General features: G+C 38.2%; 1 protein-coding gene across 6 annotated transcripts in view; it reads right to left on the bottom strand.

Moving 5' to 3' along the window:
- Positions 1-15,323, bottom strand: part of LOC109030697 (RYamide receptor) — a 195,898-nt gene that overhangs the window by 97,261 nt on the left and 83,314 nt on the right. The window lies entirely within an intron of this gene.

Raw genomic sequence — 15,323 nt, 5'->3', positions numbered from 1 at the left:
CAATACAGCCAAAGATAAAAGAACGTATTCGAGCCTCGTTTTCGCTCAAAAAATGCTTTTGTCCTGATCAATAATCATTTTGGAAAAAAGAGAAAATTGTTTAATGTCTCTAAAGCAATCTAAATGGTACAAATCTAAAACTTTGTAGTTTGGTGAGAGTTTTGTCTTGTCAGGATTTTCTTTTTTACGACTACCCCTAGAAATCCCAAGTCGAGTCAAATTAATCTGACCATTTTTTCTGGAGGAGGAACATATGGCGGATGAGGAAGTGGAGTGAGAAAGCGCCAGTAAGCTATCTAGAAGGTTAAAATTTAAATTAAAAAAAATTCTGTAACTTTAAAAATACGTAAAAATAACGTTTATATACTTCAAGAACTAGCAAAATAAATGTAGTCAGGCTGACTCTGATTAAATTCAGTCGATCGACGATTTAATGGAATTTTATTCAGGAATTCAGGATAAAAAAGAGGAAGAATAAAATAAAACAATGGTTCTCACCCTGTTGCCTTTCTTCTGTAACTCTTTAGTAGTTAAGAGTAAGACCGAGACAGCGGCTACCATTTGAAGTCATGTATTGACGAGAAATCAAGGCTCTCACGAGAAATATTAATGAAGTTAGGGTTAACCGTGCCACATTGATTCGATGAACTCATGATGGAATTCCGAATTTTCCAAAGGCCACCGAGAACTTTCATTCTATTTACTTTCAGCGATGAGACTGGACGTTAATTCTCGAGGCTTTGCAACGTGTCTCCTCTCATTCCCGGAAGTTTTTTCCTCACTGATTTATCGCTCGCTGGTTTCCTTCGATCCCTTCCTGCCTTCTGCTCGGCTAATTTCAACCGCCCTCTTTCCCGAGCCTACGTCCCGATCCTTGCTCTAATTTATCGCACTCCTGCTGTTGATTCACGTTACCGACTTGTGTTTTATCACACCTTTTAATGGTTCGCACCCCGCCTCATCCCTAATGAACTCTTGTCGACACGCTCAACTGTGGCCTACATCCAGGATGCGTGTCGCATACAAAGCGGCCTCATAAGATGCGTTCAGCAGATTCAAGAGTGGATTTAAGCTTCTACCTATCAAAATTCCACGTGGATTTTATTCCTCTCCAATTAAAAAAAAAAAAAAAAAAAAAAAAAAAAAAAAAAAAAAAAGTCAAGAAGCAGATTTCTTTGACTCATTCATGACATTATTTCAGCCAATTTGTATCTCCTGCGATGCTTCATTGGATTATCTGAAGTTCAGCCGTTTTTATGAGGAACGTTGCTCCTTCCATATGCGCACTAAACTCCTTAGCAGCAAGAAACCTTATCAAACATTTACTACCTATAATGAAACGAGGATATTTTAATGGGACATTTTGGTTCTATCATACCTATTTCAAGAATTTCAACTCATCCCAATTTTTTAACAGTATCAGGTAATGTGTCGTAAGCACCATGCATTGAAAATTGAAAAAGCTCTACGAATTGGACTGCATTTTGCGATTTGGAACTATAAATTCTGGCCCTGTTTAAAAACGACGTAAGTGCCATTAGTTTTCCTATGCACATAAGTGTTTTTCCAGAAGAGCCAGAATTTATAGCTCCAAATTGCAAAATGCAGTCCAATTTTCGATAAAATTTAAGCTCTACAAATTATCGTTAAAATTTCAAGAGAAACAATTGACAAATAGGGCTATATTTCATCAATTTTAATCATTGCTATTTTTAGAGTGACTTCAAATTTTCATCTTATAAAGCCTACGTACTTTTGTGGCACGAGTTTAAAGACGGTTCATTTTATTATAAACGGCCGTTTTCTCTCCTAAGACCTTGGAGTCAAAATGAAATGTATATCGCCTTCCTTTGCTTGATGTTGTCAATTTCAACTCATAATAGGATTGCATTTTGCAAAAAGAAACCAGAAGAATTGCGATAATGCTAAGATTGTGCATTTTCATCCTTTGCAGTAAAATTACTGAAACCATGACAAAATATGAAATTAACATTGTAATTTTGTCTTAAATTTACTGTTTATAGCAAGTAAAATAGAAACTGTTAGTGGATAGTCAGGTTTTTCTTCCAAGACAAAAGAAGTTGCACAATCTTAGCAACTTTGCAATGCTCCTGATTCCTTTTTGCAAAATGCAATTCAATAAAGAAAAAAACCTCAGCCTTCTAATCAACAAGAAAATTATCGACTGCGTGCTCTGGCTGTTCATTGTATAATGTGTATGTCAGACTTTCACCATTTGTCAGATATATTGGTATCAAATAAATAGCCAAAAATGCTGCATCGAGTTCCCTCCTAAAGGTACTTGCAATAGGTCGGTATTGTTTCGATAAAAATTTGGCAACTAAACAACTGTTTAGCACAACTTGGCGCTCGTAAACGGTTTCAAAGTAAACACAAGAATCGGCGATCTCAAATCACGCTTGATTTATTGTTGGAAGCTTAAATAGATCTCCAAATGAAGCCCTCGCGCCTCTAACCATCATGATTGCGAATCCTTTATTAGTCCAGATGCATTTTAGATCGATAAAAAAACACCAGACGTGTATTCCGAATGTAACCCACACAAATCGATAAAATTCCTCGTTTCGATACACAATTAAACCCGAGTGTTAGGACTGGTTCCTTAAATCTATTCAGCTCCGATTGATTATGAGCAACCTCAATGTTAATCATGTCTCTGTGAACATTTAATTTACTAAAGTTATTTAATAATTGGATCGCATTTAGCAAAAAGGAACTTGCACGATTACAATGTTTTCAAAATCGGGCAACTTCTTCTTTCCTTTTAAAAATACTCAATATATCTACATTACTAAAATTCGCACGAATATTTTCCTGTAAAATTAACAATTTGTTGGTGGGAAACTAGAAATATTTGCTATTTTGAGAGATTTCTTAGATAACTATATGAAGGAGCAACATTTTTACAACACTGTAATCGCGCTAGTTCTTTTTTGCTAAATACGATCAATTTGTTTTTTGTCCGTGTATCCGGAAAAACTGGGTCATCCTTTTACCCCCTTCTCAATAGAACACTAGACTACAAGGCACTCAATTAAGAGCCACGCAATACAGGTTCCTGTATCAAAAGTATACGTAAAATACAATGGATGCATTAAAACTTTCCAGATTTAGTTCGTGCAACTTTGACGGCAGAACATTTTTGCCGTTATTTGCGTCTTACACTCAACAGATTAATTCTATTCTGGAAATTTCGCTTATTTATGCAGCTTCCTGCACGAGTTTCAACGCAAATGAGCTCGATGTGTAATATTACGATGTTGCATGAAGAAAAGACTTCCCGAGCTTATATTTTTCAACTTCTAAAAAAAGCTCTGAGAATCAAATCTGAAACAATACACAAGTTCTTTTCCAAAATATTGATTTCCGAGGAAGAGAGTATAAAATAAACCCGGAATTATTGTCTCCGCGACATGTTTCCGAGAACTCAGCACACCTGGAATGCTCTTTGGAGCGTCGACTGACATTTACTCTCCCCCAAAACTTAGGTTTCATCGAAAAGAACGGAGCTTTTTCGAGAATTATCACAGCTCTGAAAATGCACTCTCTTGCGTTTTCATATACTAAGGAGGAAAGTTAAAATTAGTCAGGTTTACGAGGAGGACAATACACTATGTTTTATTCTTTCATTTCAGAATGAGCAGACAAAATATGTCTGCCCGCAGAGTGAAAGATATTTGATGATTTCAAGAAGTGGAGTATCCTTTGTGCAGAGTGAAATCTCTTGAGAAGAACCCCGGACGGTAAGGACTAAACCACTCGTCCAACTTCAGATACACTAGGTTTTGAATTGAGCTGAAAACCGTCGAGGAGGAAAAATAAATGAAGTAACTTATTTTGCTCCACGATTTAATTTAATTTGAGTGCGGCTTTGTATAGTTGCACACCCTGACAGTATTAATTAACTAAGGAGTGAATGGATATTCTTCGCAGTTGCCGCTCGCGGAGAAAAAAATATACTCGGCTCAACTAAATAGGAAGTTGGAGATCTGGCATGTATGCAAAATGCAGTACATATCCGTGCAGTTAAAAATTAGTACATTTTTAAGCAAAATTTGGGATGAGAATAAAATTTGCGTCATTTTGAATTTCAATTATATATTTAAAAAAGAAGAGGAAGAGAACCCACAAAGCCCTTTCAGAGTTAAATGAACTGTAAATTTATTCAAACATTCAGAACTCAATATACAGCCACCTACGAAGATTTATTTTTCAGTATATATAGTATTCATAGCAAAAATCATTGAATAGCATTGATTCATTGATCCATCGAATTAGGATTCTAACAGTATGTGAAAATACAATGTTGACGTTAGTTTTTATGATTTTTAAAGTCATCAATTCTTCAAAGCCTATCTTCAAAGCCTTCTTTCAGCCTATTATCACCTATGGCAGTGAAGTGTGGCAGTTGAAGAAGCGGACCCAAGAAATGCTCAAGGCGACCGAGATGGATTTCTGGCGACGATCGGCTGGAATCTCGAGGAGAGAACGTGTCAGGAATGAACGTGTCCGAGAGATAATGGGCGTTGAGGGGACGATTGTGCACGATATCATGACCAAGCAGTTGGTATGGTATGGGCATGTGCAGAGAATGGCTGATACCAGGTTGCCGAAGAAGGTGTTGGAGTGGGTCCCCCCAGGTAGGCGACGGAGAGGGCGTCCAGCCAAACGGTGGGTAGAGGGTATCCGTGAAGAGATGGAGAGATGCCAGCTTCCGGAGGATCTCTACCATGACAGATTCCTGTGGAGAATAGGCGTCGCAGAGCGCCCAAGCGCGCCGTAAAAGCGGCTCATACATACATACAAATTCTTCGAAGCACTGAGATACACTAGTTATAATGAAATTATACAAAACGATGGATTTCGTCTCCTTCCCTAAGAGGTATATGAACCCAATATTACCACCAAAATTCTAAAACTCTTCACCTCTCTTAATTTAAAAATCTAAATTTTCGTTTATACTCCCATTTTCAAAATTATCTGTAAAGACGTTAATAGCCTGAAACGCTGAATGTCTTAAAATTATAATAAATAACTAACTAATACACTTGGAATGGACGGGGAAGAATATGTCATAAAAATTCCCTAGATTTCTTCATGATTGATGCGCAGAGTCAAATCATTTTTTTTTATTTTTTTTTATTTTTTTATTTATTTATTTTTTATTTTTTTTTTTATTTATCTATTTTTTATTTTTTTTTTTTTAAAGAAAGATCTGCCCCAAAACTAGACGATAAAAAAGAATGAATTGGGCACCAATAAATAAACAAGCAGTGAACTCCAACACAATGTGTTGATAAGGCGCGTCATTAACTCGCACATATCAACCCCTTTAGTTTTCATTTACAGAGATTTCAAAAAAGGCAAGCAGCACAACAAGAGAATTCACGATCCAACACTGCAAGGTCAACGACGCACCTTGACGAGACCGTGTATTGTGAATCTAGAAAGCTATTCGAACAAATTAAGTTTTTTGATCCGCCTCAAGCAAAATCTTATCAGATTCTTGAAGAAAAGTGGTACGGAAAAATTTAAGCGAAGAAAGGAAAAATTCTGTCGAATTCCTAGAAGATAAAGTCGATTTAAAGGTATTTTGGGGCTAAAATACCCAAATCACCGGTATTATAAATCCCGTTATATTATTGAAAAGAAATTGACTCGATATAAATGCAATTGTATTAAATATGTCTTGATTTTGTTATTTTAAACGTCTTTTCATGCAAAGAAGCTCAACCATGTCCATGCTTTATTCATTCATGAATTGAAAGTAAGCAATCCAACATCCCGAAAATCTACCGATTTGCCGTAAAAAATCGCAGAAACTTGATATACCAGGTCGATGTACCCACTCTTTGAATTTACCAATCAATTTAGTGAGTGCACGTAGGTATGTGAAAGTCAAAATGCTATAGTCATTTTGGGTGCATTCATTTTTCATGAAACAATTGTAAGTAATTTCAATCCCGAAAAACCATAAATTTCCCGTATAAAATCGAAAAAATCAAAATATGTCGACTCCCTGACGTGAAAATTGAATTCTACGTGTGAAAATACTTATGTATCGATATGCTGAACAGAATGCCCGCCTCTCCTCGTTATTTACAAACCGTTCCTATTCTCATCTTAAAATTGTTCTCAGAGCTTTGTGTTATTATCAGCTTCCATTTAAACCTCGGTTTGATGGCCGAATCGGCTGCCCAAAAAGCAAGCCATTTTTGAAGGGCTCTATGAGAAATTCGTGATATTATCAGCTCTCAGGAAATCACCTCATGGGTAAAATTGCTGATATAAATCGAGTGCTTAAAATAATCGTATTCAAGAAACTAAGGCATTAAACTATGGAGTCAATTTCGTTTTAATAATATAACGGGATTTACTTGTCTTCAGGTCAAAACTCATACAAGGAAGCCCCTTGCAAGAGGCTAATTTTTTGTAATTTCACTCAATTTTTTCTCCTTTTTATAATTGAATTGCTTGTCACATTCTGAGGTCAATCATATTAAATTGTAATTTATACATTCCCCCCCTCCCCTTCATTTTATTTTTTGTTTGGAGAAGTTTTGTTGATTTCTTCGGATTTCGAATACTGTAACTTCTCTTCTATTTGGCCGATTTTTATGAATGAGACCTCTTTTAATTCGTGTTTTAACGGAGAGTAAGGAAAAAATTGCTAAAAACTCGCGAAACAATTTTTTTTGAAAATTGGACGAATCCTAGCGTGACGGTGAAATGGTTAATGAAGCGTAAGTAATTGGGCGAGGGGCTGAGGATCCCGGCATCGCTTGGCAACCGTCATTAGCTATTGTTCGTCGAGACGCCGACGCAGTGAGCAGGAGCGTGGGAAAGAGAGGGGTAAGTGGATTCCTGTATGAGCCACGTTTAGCTAATGGTCTAATGAGTCTCGAGGATCATCACAGATTGCACTTACACAGATTGCACTGTGAAAATATACATTTTATCAGCTGACACTGACAATGTTGTCAGATGAACAGCACTATCAGAGCACGGGTACCAACTTTTGAAAAGTATAATCGAGGTTATAGATCTGCCAAAGCAACGTTTTGAACAAAACGGAGGAGTTAAATTCTCATTTCGAGAGTGCCGACCTGCTCAGCCATCCTCGAATCAATTCGCTTGATTCTGCTTATATATGCATATTTTAAATCAGCGCGCCCCATTCTTAGGCTTTTTTTGAAAAAACCAAGTAACGTAGACTCTTGGTATTCACTGCACATAAACTAATGAGCCCCAGAATGAGAAACAACTTTAAATCATAATTATTGATGGATAAATAAACTTTTTACACGCTTTGGAAAATCTCAGAAGTTCGCGGTAGTCACTTTTCGGTAAGGAACTAAGGGACTCGGTTATTGTATCGAGCAGGGTTCGAAACGATCGCAAAGGCGGTATACTACGTATACGCGCCAAAAACAGGCAAATGTGATAAAAGTTCATGACAAACGTCACCTGTCGACGGCGTAAGTCCGCAACCAAGACCCAAGTCTCGTTTGCGGCGTTTGAAAATCTCCTCCTCTGACTTATTTTTTTAAAGGAGAATAAATTGACATACATCCTCGAAGTTTTTACAGAATTTTTTTCGCACACAGAGGAAAAATCATGGCAGCTTTAAAGAATTGCCGTTGAGTATTTTTCTGTTTAAAAAATAAAGTATGAGAGGAAGTCTGCGAAGTCACATAGCCAGATACACTGGAAAAAAAAAAAAAAAAAAAAAAAAAAAAAAAAAAAAAAACACACATTGGATCTAGGGTCCAGACTCTTGAAACATTGACAAGAAAAAAGACTCTTGATTCAATCAGATTGAAGCTTAAATCAAAAGAAATCCGTTCAAATTAAGAGGCTTAGCTCTTGATTTAAGCTTAAATCTAATTGAATCAAGATTATTTTTTCTTGTCGATGTTATTAAGAGTCTGAGCTCTAGATCCGATGTGTTTTTTTTCCCGTGTACGCAGTTGCGGACTTACACCGTCGATGTATTCATACGCCAACTTGAAATGCTACATGGTATCATTGATACGTACTGTTAATAATTCATAAATTTTATTCCAGTTTCGTCGAGCTTACAAGTTAATAAAGTCTACCCTCGCGGGTGTCACATGACAAACTCCGCGAGTCTGGGCACGAAAGTCAATATTTGGGATTATCTTGCAACGGCTTCATAGTTGCCGGGATGGGGGTGGGGGGAGGTGTTGGACGTAGGGGATGGATTGGCAAAGACTCAGACTGTGGTAATAATAAATTACGAAATACGTTCATTAATAAGACACGCCCGGGGTGGGAGCCTGCGGGGCGCTGGGAGGGTGTTGCTGAAAGGGGGATTGTTCACTAACCCGAGAAATTGGCACGAGGGGCAGGGTGATTTTGCGCGGATCCCGGGGTGGGGCGAGGGAGTGAGGGTAGGTGGTAAAAGCGATGAGAACGGGGAGGATGGTTAAGGGAGGAGGGGGCTAATTTACGTGGCACGGCGAGATGATGAAATGAGGAGTTTTGACATTATGTCCGCGGTTACGAGAACAGCACGCCGGGGCACCGGGGTTGGACAGCTCTCTGACCTACTGGCTCTTGGAATATGTACTTGCCTCGCGACGAGGTGCAATTTGAATTGCTAAAATTGCAATTGCAAATTTGGATCTGACATTGCTGCACTGTGCCTGGCGAAATAGGCAGGGTCCGTTTTGAGTCTTCTGCAACTGGTTTTCAAATGGTCTGTGCGACTATGCATCCGGTCATTCGCAGGTCCATAGATGGATCTATACACTTCTAACGGGAGGGGGGGGGGGTGGGGTAAAGCGCCCCCCCCCCCAGAAAATTGTCGAAATTATAAAGCATCTGACATGCAGTTTGAGTCAGTTTCGCCATGAAAAATTACCCGATGCAAGCGTCTTCCCTCTTCCTTCCTCCGTTCCTTTCTTCTTTTTTTTCACCCTTTTTCCCCCTCCTTTTTTTGGGCGAACGGGGGGCCGGGGGGAAGGGTGCACGCCCCCCTGGAACCGCATATGATAGATCAACGGAGACAGGGCAAAGAGTCAAATATAATAAAATGTATAAACAAATTGATGATCAGAGCATCTCAAAGGCAAACAAGCACCGGATATATGACGCCATCGTTAAAAGTATCGTGCTCTATGGTAGTGAAGTGTGGCCTTTGACGAAAAGAACGCAAGAAATGTTGAGGGCAACTGAAATGGATTTTTGGCGGCGATCTGCCGGCATTTCGAGACGGGACCGTGTCCGTAATGAGAGAATTCGCCAGGTGATGAAGGTTGAGAAAGATATCGTGCACGACGTCATGTCCAGGCAGTTATGCTGGTATGGACATGTGCAAAGAATGTCGGAGGAGAGGTTGCCCAAACAAGTTTTGGATTGGGTACCACCTGGGAAGAGGCGACGGGGACGTCCCGTAAAGGGTTGGCGGCAGGGCGTTGACAAAGAGATGTTGCGGTGTCAGTTGCCCGATAACCTCTGGGAAGACAGGCATATGTGGCGCTTGGGTGTCGTAGAACGCCAGAGTGCGTTATAAAGCGACTTTATATATATATAAACAAATTGATAAAGCAGGTCTGAGACTTGAGGAATGAGAAATATCTAAATACCAGAAAAGCTTTCCTAAGTAGTTACGTTCTGATAGTGCATGCACCATCGTTAAAATTCAGAGGTTGTTTCAGCTAATCGGTTCCGCTTTTGGGCTAATTTTCATGAAAATTTTCATGAAATTCTCAAATGAAAGAGCCTCACCAGCAATTATTAACTTTGGAGCCACTATGTACCTAGCAAATCCATTGAATGAGTTGTATTTTAAGCAGGTTTTAAACGTATCATCTGGAAACTCTGGATCGAATTCATGAGCCGTTTTGACGACTATGATAAAACTGCTTGATCAAAAGCACAGTTACAGGAAATGAGGTTTTGAACATCACGTCGTGTCAGACCCGACCGCGATATTTGGATTACCGACGATAGTTCTGTGGTCATTGAGCATGATTTGTTTGCGTCGGCAAAATCGGTCCAGCATGAAAAGTCTGGTTTGACATTTCGCGTGATTTACGCGAGGGTTTGTTGGCACTCAGCGTCTCTGAGAGATTCGAATCATTTGTTTCTACTACATTTGGTGAGAACCTGTATAGTTTTGCACGTGATGCAGTTATTTGTTTTATATTCTTTATTTTCTTGCATTCAGTGATTTTTCACCGAGAAATTCTTCTCCCTCTATTCATTCTTTTTAGCTATGACCCTGTGTAAAGAAATCACTGTGCTCCATTATACCGAGTTACTAAATCTTTTAGTCGTGAGTATTCAAAGAACAAGTATTGGAAAACATGCAATAAGTGAAGAAGAATTAAGTGTTCTCAAACATAAACCTTGATGTGCTTGTGTGTTGTTTTACACTAAATTGCCGTAAAAGATGCTTAAATCGCCCTCAAAAATTCCCATTGTGAGTTGATAAATTATAGGCCGTGAAACAGTTTACCGCACAGGAAATTCTAATGACCAATTCACTTCCATGTACAAGCAGGATTTATCTGCGGAGGGACTATTGAAAAAAGTGTATTAACTGAGGTTTTATAATTGAACTTGTGTACAGTTATCAGTTGAATGATGGCATCTAAATGCAAAATTAAAATCAATTTAAAATTTTAATAAATATGAAAAAAGTGTCCGATACACTCAAAAAAAAAACTACGGCCCTGTGACCCGGTTGCTCTGGACACTGGTGATCCCGGTGTAAACGCGCCGTCAGCCAGCTAGTACCGGACGCCGCGGCCGATGTCCCGTGGAGCGCGCGCGGCCTTCGTGGCCGTAAGACCGGTTAGGAGCCGAGCGTAAGTTACGGGTTTCAGGATCGGAACCAATCGCTTCCACGGCCGTTGGCAGTGAGGTGAGATTCAGTTTTCGGAAAATGGCGTCACCATCAGATTAAAATTGAGACGGCTACGTGCATATTCGCAGAAAATTATAATATTTTACGTCAATGTTATTCAGTGCGTGAATTTAAAGTTGCCGCCAGCCTTGAACATTTTCGGGAGCGATCGCAGCCACCACTCAGCGTTGTTTATTGAGGTTAGAATCTAGTAAATTGCTTGTCATTGTTGGTCATTGCTCATTACGTGTGTTCGTTTTTCGTTTAATTTTGGAGGTTTTCGATATATTTTCTTGATTCTGTGCGGTGCACGATTGATTCTGAAGTTCTGTGTGATAACGCTTGTCAAATACTTTCGGAAATGCTACGAGAGTTAAGTGAAAATTGTCAGTTTTACCTACGCACTGAGCTCATATCCTCTCCTCCTGTAAGTTCGTTTGCAATTCACTTATTTTCCCCCTACTAAGGGAAAGAACTTAAATCAAAGAAAAGCAATCAATTACCTGCCGGATAACTTTATCCATTGTCTCTATTAAGAAATTACATACATTGTACTCTGCTCATTAATGCAGGCTGGCATCCGTTCAGGATCACTTAAATAACGAAATAAAGCTATCAATAATCTGACTTTAAAGCCACTGTTGGTTCATTTTCACACTACTCAGGGCCCTTGAGGAAAAATAGGTAACCTCTTCGCACGTGACCTAATCCTTTCATCGATTTTTTGTTCTAAAGGACCCCTCGTTAAAGTATGATGCGTAAAAATAATCTAGTTACCCTCAATTTAAATGAAAGTTCATCGGTAACGTAAAGCGAGACGGACAACGGCACTCACTTCATGCTTACCTTGTAATTAATCGAAGGGACACCCTCCCATCCTTCTCCCTATCTCAACCCTCCCCTCTCGACCCCCTGGTCCCATCACTCCACCCCTCGGGTTCATCGTTACCCCACTCATGTGGTTTCATCGCATCTTGCAGATCGCGGATTGAAACGCGAAGCTAGCAACTAAATCATCGATGTGCAACATAATTCTTTACACGCTCGCAACTCAATTCATTCAACAGCGTTGCCGTATCTCTCTCTTCGAGTCCAGTATCTTTCGTCATGCACTGACAGGGATCTTACAGTCATAACACTTAAATATATGGATTACAAAGATGAGTGAAATCTGTTTCATCAATGAAGATCACGAAGTTAATTAGTTTAATCCTCACTTTGTATCTAATGAAAAAGCAGAGAACGATTTGACAAAATCTAATACGAAAAGCTCGAACATAAAGTAAAAAGTATATAGTGAAATGTACGGAAAGGAGATAAAATTAAGCAAGGGAAGGAAGCAAGGAAGCATGGTGAGAAAAGAAACTTAGATTATTTTGGAACTCGCCCAATATTTCCGCAGTATTTCTCGCGGAGCGGGAAGGTTGGCTCTCCGTGATTTCATTTAGTGCACATTTTTCATCATTTTTCCTTAAATTTATTATTATTTTAGAGTGTCTGAAGTGACCGTTGTATGAGGGATAGGAGGGTTTTTTCCAGAAATATCGTCGATGCTAGCAATACATTATGTATCCGAGGACAGCATAGGATATTAGATACTACACCTATCCTGTCGTAATTGAAAAAAATGCAGTCCTGGCTTTACTGATAAAGAATTCTGGCATAGTATCATTTACAATTTTTTTTTCCCTGTTGAAATATGGACCAAGTTTGAAGAAAACAGCAAATTACTCGAAACGAAATCGAGTAACATAATGAAGTGTAAAGACAAATACTGCTGGTCTTTATCATCAGTTACTTTTCTTAATTTGTGCACAATTTTTGGAAAAAACCAAAACCTGTAAATTTACTTTATTGGTGAGCAGAAAACGCCCGTCACTCTACTTGATACATGTTTTAATCTTTTTGAGTTACCATGAAAACCTGTGGGAACCCATCTTTCATGTCAGAATCGGTGAAAACAATACTCACTCATGTGGACCGGTCTTTTTGGGGGTTGGAAGGGAGGAAACAGCAGTCGAGTACATATGTCTTCATATTTATATCTATGACATTATACTTTAACTAAGGGTCACGTCACCTATCCTCTTCTCCAGGGGCGTGGCGTGCTTTGCGATATATCTCGTTATACCATTTAAAACTATGGAAAAGGATCGATAAACAGGGTGTTCGCAGCGAACACCTTAATAATCGATTTTTTACCATAGGTTTAAATGGCAGAACAATCGATACATCGCAATTCATGCCACACTACTGTCTCGGTCCAACCACCCTCGAAGCATTTCTTGCATCATTTCTTTCTGCATCTATGTTATGCGTTACGCGTTAAGCGTAACTCTTATGATTTTTAATTTAGAATACGATTTTTAAAATAGCATTTTATTTTATTATATTTTCATATCAACTGATAAGAATCACCGAAAAAGTAAAGTTCCGTAGGTCTTCATCTTAAAGCCCACAAGTAAAATTTGGAATCACAACTTAAAATCCCATATCTACTCATGCGCATGCATACTTAAAATGAGGAGTGGGATGTTATATAAGTCGGATTGCTTTCTAACTCTCATTCATAAATAATTGCATTGAAATTATAAAATTTTAGTGCAAGTTTAAAGATGAAGTTTAAAGAGTAACAAAATTTTTTCCTCCTGTTCTAACAGGGGTTTTTTTCAACTTAAGTGTAGTAGATACTTTTATGTAATTTGCAGCTACATGTTATTTTCATTCACTTTCTTTGTAAAATTTAAAAAATTGTTGTAATTTCTTGAAACCAATGTAGTATCTGGAGGGAGAAATGCCTAGGGCGGATGCCCCTCCTTATTTGTAAATTATATGTATATATTTTGCAAATAAACAAATAAAAAAAAAAAAAAAAAAAAAAAAAAAAAAAAAAAAAAAGTTTAAAGATCAAAAGAAGTTGCTTCAACGCTCGTTTTTTTTAAGAGTATAAAGCTATCATAATAGCATGCAACATAACTTCCGACAAAGTCATTTTACTCTGAATGTTCAAATGTATCTTTAATCCGGAGAAATTACACACTCAATGCGACGAACCTATACCATTAAAATATGACCTCATTATCGCGTATGATTTGGCAGCAATAACTCGAGCTCGACAGATTTATGATTAACGATAACAAATTTATTTCCGCTCGCGTAAAAAGGACGATCCTACTATCCTCATAAATTGAACTTTGATAGAGGCAAAAATAAGGTCTGAAGAAACTCGGTGAGGAATTCTTCAAATGGTTGAATTTGCTCAGAAACCGAGTTTCAGGAAAAAAGTTCTCGGTTCGGATGCCTTCTATTCCTTCGCAAAATGTATTCAGCGGTCAAGTTTTTTTCCTTCTGCTGTGAATTCAACCTCGGTAAAAACCAATTAAAACTTTCGGAATAGATGGGCAGTCGAACTGTTTAAAAATAAAAGCTTAGGGCCGTTCTTTTTCGTGGGAGGCATGAGATTTTCCTCGACTGTTTTACAGTGTACAGTTTTTACTTTTTTTTTTTTTTTTTTTTTTTTTTTTTTTTTTTTTTTTTTTTTTAGAAATTCGTGTATTGTGGCAAGGGCAGATGGGTTGATGCAATTCGAGAGCATTTTAATTTTTTAAAACTTACGCTAGATCTAATAGATCCTCGGTACATCCATCTTTCTTTAAACTTCCCGAAGCTTTAAGTCCCGTAATTCCGCATCCGAGTGTAGAAAAACTTAATAGATATACAAAATTACAGCATTGATGTGGCACCAACTTTAGCTGGAGGCATTTTTGTTGAATTAACTGGGATGGCGCGGAAAAAAACCTTGATGCCATTTGCTCAAGGAATATGGCTTTTGGAGGGTGTGCTAAAATATACATATACTATATTCATATTCTAGAGAAGGTTTTCAATTAAAGTCATAAACGCTCAGGAGAATTACAATTTTGATGTTAAATGTAGTCCGCACTTTTTCGAAAATCTTCTGAGCTGCACAGTACCTCAATTCTTTTTCGGCAAGATAAACTGAAAAATGCTACATTTTAATGCTACACTTGCTTGTTTGCTACACCTGTTTTCGTGTAAGGGTATCCCATTATTTCGGAACATTGCACATTAAGGATTATATCGCTTCATGGTTAAAAGTATGATAATTTCAACCTTAGTCCTGGCTGAATTTGGTGCCAATCAGAGCTAGGTGTGGTTACTGAGCGTCTCCAGGTGCAACGGCAAGTTGCTAAGTAAAGTTTATATTTCTCTGCTTTTTTTTCAAAGCAATGTTCAAGAGAAATAAATACTCTTCATTACTATTACGAACAAAATATGTCATCGTGGAAAGCTTGCAGAAAGGAGGAGGCAAAAAATAAGCACTCTAAGGCTTGGAGAAAGGTGACTTCTCGACTGAGGAAGATAATTGCTTCTCCCGTGAGAAACAATTCAGCTTCCTCTAATT

Source organism: Bemisia tabaci, chromosome 3, assembly GCF_918797505.1.
Source record: "Bemisia tabaci chromosome 3, PGI_BMITA_v3".
Classification (NCBI taxonomy): Eukaryota; Metazoa; Arthropoda; class Insecta; order Hemiptera; family Aleyrodidae; genus Bemisia; species Bemisia tabaci.
The sequence above is the reverse complement of the archived record's forward strand: the minus strand, read 5'-3'. Positions and strand labels throughout refer to the sequence as shown.